Source organism: Salmo trutta, chromosome 8 (assembly GCF_901001165.1).
Source record: "Salmo trutta chromosome 8, fSalTru1.1, whole genome shotgun sequence".
Taxonomy (NCBI): domain Eukaryota; kingdom Metazoa; phylum Chordata; class Actinopteri; order Salmoniformes; family Salmonidae; genus Salmo; species Salmo trutta.
The window spans coordinates 50170573-50177977 of NC_042964.1; the positions used below are offsets into that span (position 1 = coordinate 50170573).

At 37.6% G+C, this 7405-nt stretch overlaps 1 pseudogene; it reads left to right on the plus strand.

Moving 5' to 3' along the window:
- Positions 1-543: 543 nt before the first annotated feature.
- LOC115197937 (fish-egg lectin-like) lies at positions 544-5165 on the plus strand (annotated as a pseudogene).
- Positions 5166-7405: the final 2240 nt, after the last annotated feature.

Genomic DNA, 7405 nt, shown 5'->3' on the forward strand with positions numbered 1-7405 from the left:
TCCATATTAATGCCCATGATTTTGGAATGAGATGTTTGACAAGCAGTGTCCACATACTTTTGGTCATGTAGTGTAAGTGTTTAAAGATAACAAATGAAATAAAAAAATAAAAAGTTGTTCTCCAGTGAAGTGGGATTGTAGGGGTGTAAACTGTGTTACACTCAGTCTGGTACAGTATAAACATATGGGTCCTCCTATAACACTTAGCAACCTTATCAAACAGCTCTACAAATATGCCACCTGCCAAGTACAGTAGGTGAGAGAAATAAGCTTTTCGTGCGTATGGAACATTTCTGGGATCTTTTTATTTCCGCTCATAAAACATGGGACCAACACTTTACATGTTGCGTTTTATATTTTTGTTCAGTGTATAATATTATGTGTGTGTGTGGGAGAGGGTGGGGTTATATCCTCCTCCCGTTAATGTTTCCTTCAAACAGGTTGTTTGTCAGATATAAATAGCTCATTAATAATTATTTCATGGGCGTTGAAAGCTGTTTGCAGGGCTATATATATATAATGGGGACAAAGTCTATGTTCAACCAGACTTATACTGTAGATCTACAGAGACATCATGAGAGCCACTGCAGCCTTCCTATTGGTCCTCTGTCTCCTGCCCGTCAGTCATGGTAAGTTGTCATCATGTGAAATATTATTTTTAGGCAGCTCCACATTAAACTTGGAATTGATCATCAAGTTGGCTCCATAATTTCATCCTCCTTTTTGCTGGTTAACTCTACTGATGTGTCTTTGATCTGGTGTCTCCATAGCCTGGGACTGTCAGCCTGTAGTGGATATCATAATCTGATGCAGATCGATGCAAGACTGGGGCAAGTGGTTGCAATGAACACAAGTCAAATCCCCTACTACCTTGTAGGTGATAAATGGATCCACCTGCCTGGTTCCCTGAAGCATATCACTGTAGGACCAGCAGGGATCTGGGGTATCAACCATGGAAACCTCATGTTCAAGTATGTGGCCGGTAATTTGGTTCAATTTGCAAGTAAGTGGAGAACATTACTAATTTATGAATCCAGAGGATTCTTAGCTTTTTCATTACCATCAGGGTAAATTTTACATGTTTAACATTATGCCATTGTAAGTCATTTGGCAGTACTAACACATGTACAATATGTGCTTCTTGTTTGCTTATCTTTGTGGTCTTCAGCTTTTACAAAGCAGGATGCTGGGGGGCTTTATAGTGGGGGGGGCCAACATGGACGATATTCCATTCTGTCTGGCAAGTAGTTACACACTTGGTTACAAGGGTCCAGACTCACCCCTTCTATGGACAGGATTGCCAGGAAGTGTGAAGTACTACAGCTGCGGACCGTTTGGGTGCTGGGCAGTCAACAAGAATGATGATATCTACTTAATGAGTGTAAGATCTGGGAAAGAGTGTGAGAGCTGGAGTAGAGTAGTAGAGGATGGAGAGTCTCAGTTATTTTAAAACTGTTTAATGTTATACATGTTGAAATTTTCTTAAAACCCTGATTGGTTGTACGTTTGTTTTCAGTATGTGAACAAAGACACCTGTCAAAACAAGGGGTGGAGTCACATTGACGGCATCATTGACGGCCATGATTGAGGTGGCAACTGATGGTAGTGTCTTTGGGGTCAACTCTGCGGGTAGTGTTTATGCCAGTGTAACCGATGTGAAATGGCTAGTTAGTTAGCGGTGGTGCGCGCTAATAGCGTTTCAATCAGTGACATCACTCGCTCTGAGACTTGAAGTAGGGTTTCCCTGGTTCGAGCCCGGGTTGGGGCGAAGAGAGGGACGGAACCTACACTGTTACACCAGTTAAGGTTGCTACTGAACTATGTGTATAGTCCCACCCTTTTCCCCTCAACATTATTAACTCATTTGAAAATGACTTGTAACAATAACTTTTATTAATAAAGGTATATCATTATTATTCTCTCACAAATTAAAACAGATAAATACAATCTGTAAAATATAATCAGATCTATACTTAAAGAAATGTGTAGAAAGTTTTTGGTAAAATTAGTACGGGTTGGAAATCCTTTAAAGCTACAGTTTGACATCCCACCCTTGTTCCGGTTAAACAGATGAGGTATGTACCTATAGAAATGTAACCTATCTTCACAGATGGAGCTATGGATACATGGACAGATCATCCGAAAGAAAAAAACTACATGTGTAGTGTTTAAAACTACACTTAAAAAAACATTGTTTACAAACAATTGAGTAAAAGCTTATATTTTGGCTTCTGATGCAGTTGTATTAAGCTCAACTGTCATTTATAAGTTATATTCTTAAAAATCAATGGCTATATACAATTAATAAAGTCCAAAAATGAGCCCTATTTTAAAAGACCAAGTGTCACACCTACTCCTGCTCTTCCTCCGCCAGGCTGCTCATCATTATGCACTCCTGCTTCCCTCGTCACACGCTACAGCGATTCATTGGACTCAATCACCTGTTTTATTACCTCCCCTATATCCGTCTTTCCCCAGCTCTGTTCTCCGATTCTGCATTAATTGTCGTATGTCATTGTGTTACCTGGTTCTGACGCTGTTCCTGTCCTGTTCCATGCCTGTGCAAAATTAAATGTTCACTCCCCGTTCCTGCTTCTCATTATCAGCGTCGGTTCTTACACCAAGTCCATATTATGGCAAGAACAGCTCAAATAAGCAAAGAGAAACGACATTCCATCATTACTTTAAAACTTCTTCAGGATCGGTGGGTCCCCCACGGGACGGTTGAGCTAACGTTGGGTAATGCGATTAGCATGAGGTTGTAAGTAACAAGAACATTTCCCAGGACATAGACAAATCTGATATTGGCAGAAATATTAAATTATTGTTAATCTAACTTCACTGTCCAATTTACAGTAGCTATTACAGTGAAATAATACCATGCTATTGTTTGAGGAGAGTGCACAGTTTTGAACTTGAAAAGTTATTAATAAACAAATTAGGCACATTTGGGCTGTCTTGATACACAATTTTGAACAAAAATGCAATGGTTCATTGGATCAGTCTAAAACTGTGCACATACACTGCTGTCATCTAGTGGCCACCATCTTTACATCCCCTTGGAAACATAGATATGAACCAGATTGCAAGCAGCAAATGCATTATTATTATTCTTGTTCTACATGCCGATGTGACAATTCCTCCACCAGAGGCCAGCCGAGATCCTTCATGGTCTTTGCCCAAATGTATTTGTAATCTTCGCTAGCAAATGCGATGCTGTCTCCAATAATATTTCTACTTTATTTTTTATGTTTGTGGCGTCTCCACTTTCCCAAGTGCTACTTCATGGAATAATCTCCAAATGTTTCTCATAGGTAAGCATTGCATGGTATTTCTTGTTTTGATCTTGCCGCACTTCCCCTCTCCACTGCCTTGTCAACAACATAAGCTGTATTTTCTTGAACTTGATTAAAGATATCTCAAGGACACACGATTTCCTCCCTTTGTGTCGTTTGTTATTATTAGAGACAGAGAATCTAAAGTGGGTGTTATTGTTCATAACCAATTGGAATCTGGGGCCTGTAATTCACTGCACCGCGTATGAAAGATAGTGTGGTGGTGTCTGTTTACATTTTACTTGGATAATCCGAAGTGGATGCTTTCAGTAGATGTTCAATAACATTTCAACTAACTAACCCTGAACCTAAAAACTTAACTCTTATTCTAACGCCTGACACTAACTGTAACCTTAACACGCATTTGATTATCAACAGATAGTTCCATATAGATGAATCTACAGATGGCAATACTATCTAAATAAAGTGTGACCACATTCACCTTTATTCCTTGATTAACACCTTGTCATCATATATTAATATATCTCATATATTGTGTGCGTGCATGCATGTGTACGTGTTTCCTGCCTTTTCAGGACCCCACATCCAAACAATTTCACCTGAATGTTCTGACAAGGTAGGGAAACCATAACTTTTTTACAAACACACAACATGGGGGTGTAGCAGGAAGATCGGAATGCCATGAATCCAAAGGTTGTGAGTTCAAATCCCAGGTAAGGACATGTTGAATAACAATTACTGTATAAATGAACATGAACAATGTAATCATGTACGTCAGATATAAGTTGAAAACATTGTATGTGGAAAAGCACTTTGTGTGTGTTTGTGTAACCAGTTACACATATTATTTGGGCATCTAACAAAAGTAGTTGAATGAGCATAAACATCTTGGGCAAACACAATTTGGTCCAACTAAACATTAAGTTCTGCTACACTTTACCTGAAAAGTTGAGTAACTAAAAAAAGCCTTACTTAATAATAATAATAATTAGTTGAAACTACTTTATTTTTGTTTACCGTGTGTATTTGAAGGTCTCCCTCACATTTAGGATCTCCTTTAAAAACAAACCACACCCCTTTCTTCAACACAGAGACGGCATCACAGCCAGTAAACCAGAGGGCACTGGATGGAGCCATGGCTCAAAGTGCATGCACATGAAGCATGTGAGAGCAAAATTGCAAGATTATGTTATAATACTTTTATAGGCATCAAATGGTTGTTTTATGCAGCAGAATAGGGGATTCTTATAACTATTGTGTGTGTGTGTTCTACTGAGGATGGGCCTCTGTGAGATAACACTGACAGGAGATTTACAATGTCTTTTGGGTGAGGAGACAGCATTTCAGAGCATGAGTTAATGTTTCTGTTCTATATGGTACCAGGGAGAGATGGCTCGGGGCCAGACCCTGGTCTCTACACAAAGATAACTGTTTTTACAGTAGATACTGTCTGCTGTGAATTATAAGTATCTTTCATACAAATCTTAACCTTGTGACCCTTTCTATGTAGGTTGAAAGGGGTGTATCTTGGCTATAAAAGACCTTTGTACTTTTGTCTCGGGGCTCTCAACGAATCATCTGAGCGTGATTCGTCGACCAGCCATCATTATCGTAGAGCACTCAAATCGATTCACTTATGTGTGTGTTGTATTGACCTGCTCCCTTATTAATAAGTGAATAAAGATTTAGTTAAGTATAACTCTGACTTGTGTGATAAGTTTGTCTCCTCATTTGATAGTAAAGAAATTAGCCACCACAAGCATATAACCTAAGACTTGGGCCATCTTTGGGTCATCTCTAAGTCCGGTTTCACCATGCAGCGCATACAATAATAGTAATAAATAATTTATTTAGTTTATATATCGCTTTACATTATAAAATGGAATCTCACTGCTTGAAAAGCAAACAAACAGGAACAACAAATGATAAAACATTATCCTCTCATGTACAGCTGTCTGAGGAGTTGTAATGCTAGTCTTTTTATGCTGATCTAAGATATATTTTGCAAAGTCAGGTTTATCTTTTGAGTCTCAAGTTGGCCAGTCATTGGTCACTTGAAATTAGAGAGCTCACATGCTATTACAGCGTCCAGACGTTTTGTTTGTGAGAATCTTTCATTCTAAAATGTATTTCTGGAACTATGCCTTTCCTGTTAATGGTGTGCTGGAATTTTTTTTATGTTTGTGCTTTTCTAATAACTAATTTTCTGTGTTCTATTCATGTGCTTTTCTAATAACCGTTTTCTGTGCTCATGCAAGTGACTGACTGAAAGAATTCTCACTATCAGTATCTGCTATTTAGCAGTACGCCCAGACCTTTGTTTTGAGAAGAAATTTCGCTACACTCGCAATAACATCTGCTAACCATGTGTATGTGACCAATAAAATTTGATTTGAAAGATCAAATTTTCAAGGTCTCAGTTTAGAGAGAAAGAAGCCTTGTGAGGTGTTGGTCACATGTTATGAAACAGTATTGGTCGGTCACATGAATGAAACAAAACGGTAATGATTGATTAATTATGCAAATATAACTTGTCTGTGTATAGTCATATATAAGACAACTGCTGAGACTGCCCCAGCAGAGCTCCTGATTGACACGTGTACTATGGTGCATTGAGTTTTTAGGAACCTCTCCAGCACGCTGATCAGAAAGGATGATTAATTTAAGATTGATTTTGAGTGTCCCTGGTGGTAATTTCCACAACATGGTGGTGAATTTCCACTACAATAGTTCAGAGATTTTATTGAAAAATAATAAATGTTTACTCTCACAAAATTGACACCAGTATAATAAAGTGTATTTTCTTAATCATTGATCTTGATTAACTTCCATAGTAAAAGGTGACAATCTACATGTGTAGAGACAATTATACTTGGGTATTTTCTGTTATAACCAATTTGGACACTGGGGCTGTAATTCCCTGCACCACATATGAGAGAGGAGCATGGTGGTGTCTAACATTCCTTGATTCACGCCATATCATCAATAGAGCCTCCAAGAGGATATTATCAGTGTCAAAACTTGGAAACTGTCATGTTGCTCACAATGCAAATTGGTTTAGCAATTTTTTTGTGAATACAATCCTTGTCATAGCTCATCATCTATAATATTAGATCATGATTTTCCACAAATAAGCATTTGAAACAGTTTGTGTGTTTATTTCCTCCAAGGCAACGCTGAAAAACTTCGGTTTTAACCTTATGATGAACTGTTCTTTACAATTGGTATGACTTTTCCATGGAGGGAAGAAATACAGTGAAACAAGGAGGGAGAGAGGGACAAAAGATAAGTGTTAAAAAAAATGTAAGTAAAAAAATGAAAATAAAGTTGTCCTCCAATGAGGGGGGAGCGGTTTGGTAGTAGTATAAAAGAGATGTATACTTAATCTGGTACAGTGTAAACATTATATAGGAACTCCTATAACACATTGGCACTTTATTTTAGTATGTCAATGTACAGTATATCTTTGTTGTAAATGTTTAAGGACCAAATTGCTGGCGGTTATGAAATAAGACATATCGTTGAACCTCAAATTCAACTTTCCGGACGACATATCGTTGAACCTCAAATTTGACATTCCGGACCTGGGCCCAGATTCACCAAGTCTTCTTAAGAAGACATTTCTTACTTATATGCCATTTTCCCCTTAACTTTATACTGAAAAAGAAACTTTATACTGAAAAAGAAACATACTAAAAAAGTTGCTATTCCCCAAAGTTCTTGAAAATGTTCTTACGTTTCTTCCTAAGAAAATAGTTAAGAAGAAATTAGATTCTTGAAAATCAACTTTTTGGATTTCTTCTTGAAAATATTCTTAATTCCAATACTGCTAAACCCTTGTCTTAAACTCATGGAAGTGAGAAAATAGGCTAATGAAAGCAATTGAGCATGTCTAATTCACTCACAAACTTTGTCTGAAAGATTCAGTATTGATTGTCTTAAATCCAATAACATTTTAGACCAGTAATCTCAGTAAGAAATATGCTTACATGATTCCCCTTGCTAGCTAGATGGCTAGCTAGCTCGGTTGCCTAGTGACAATGATCTTAAGATAGTTAAGAAAATCATGAATTCTTAAGAAATGTTAGGAATTGCATTTACAAACTTTC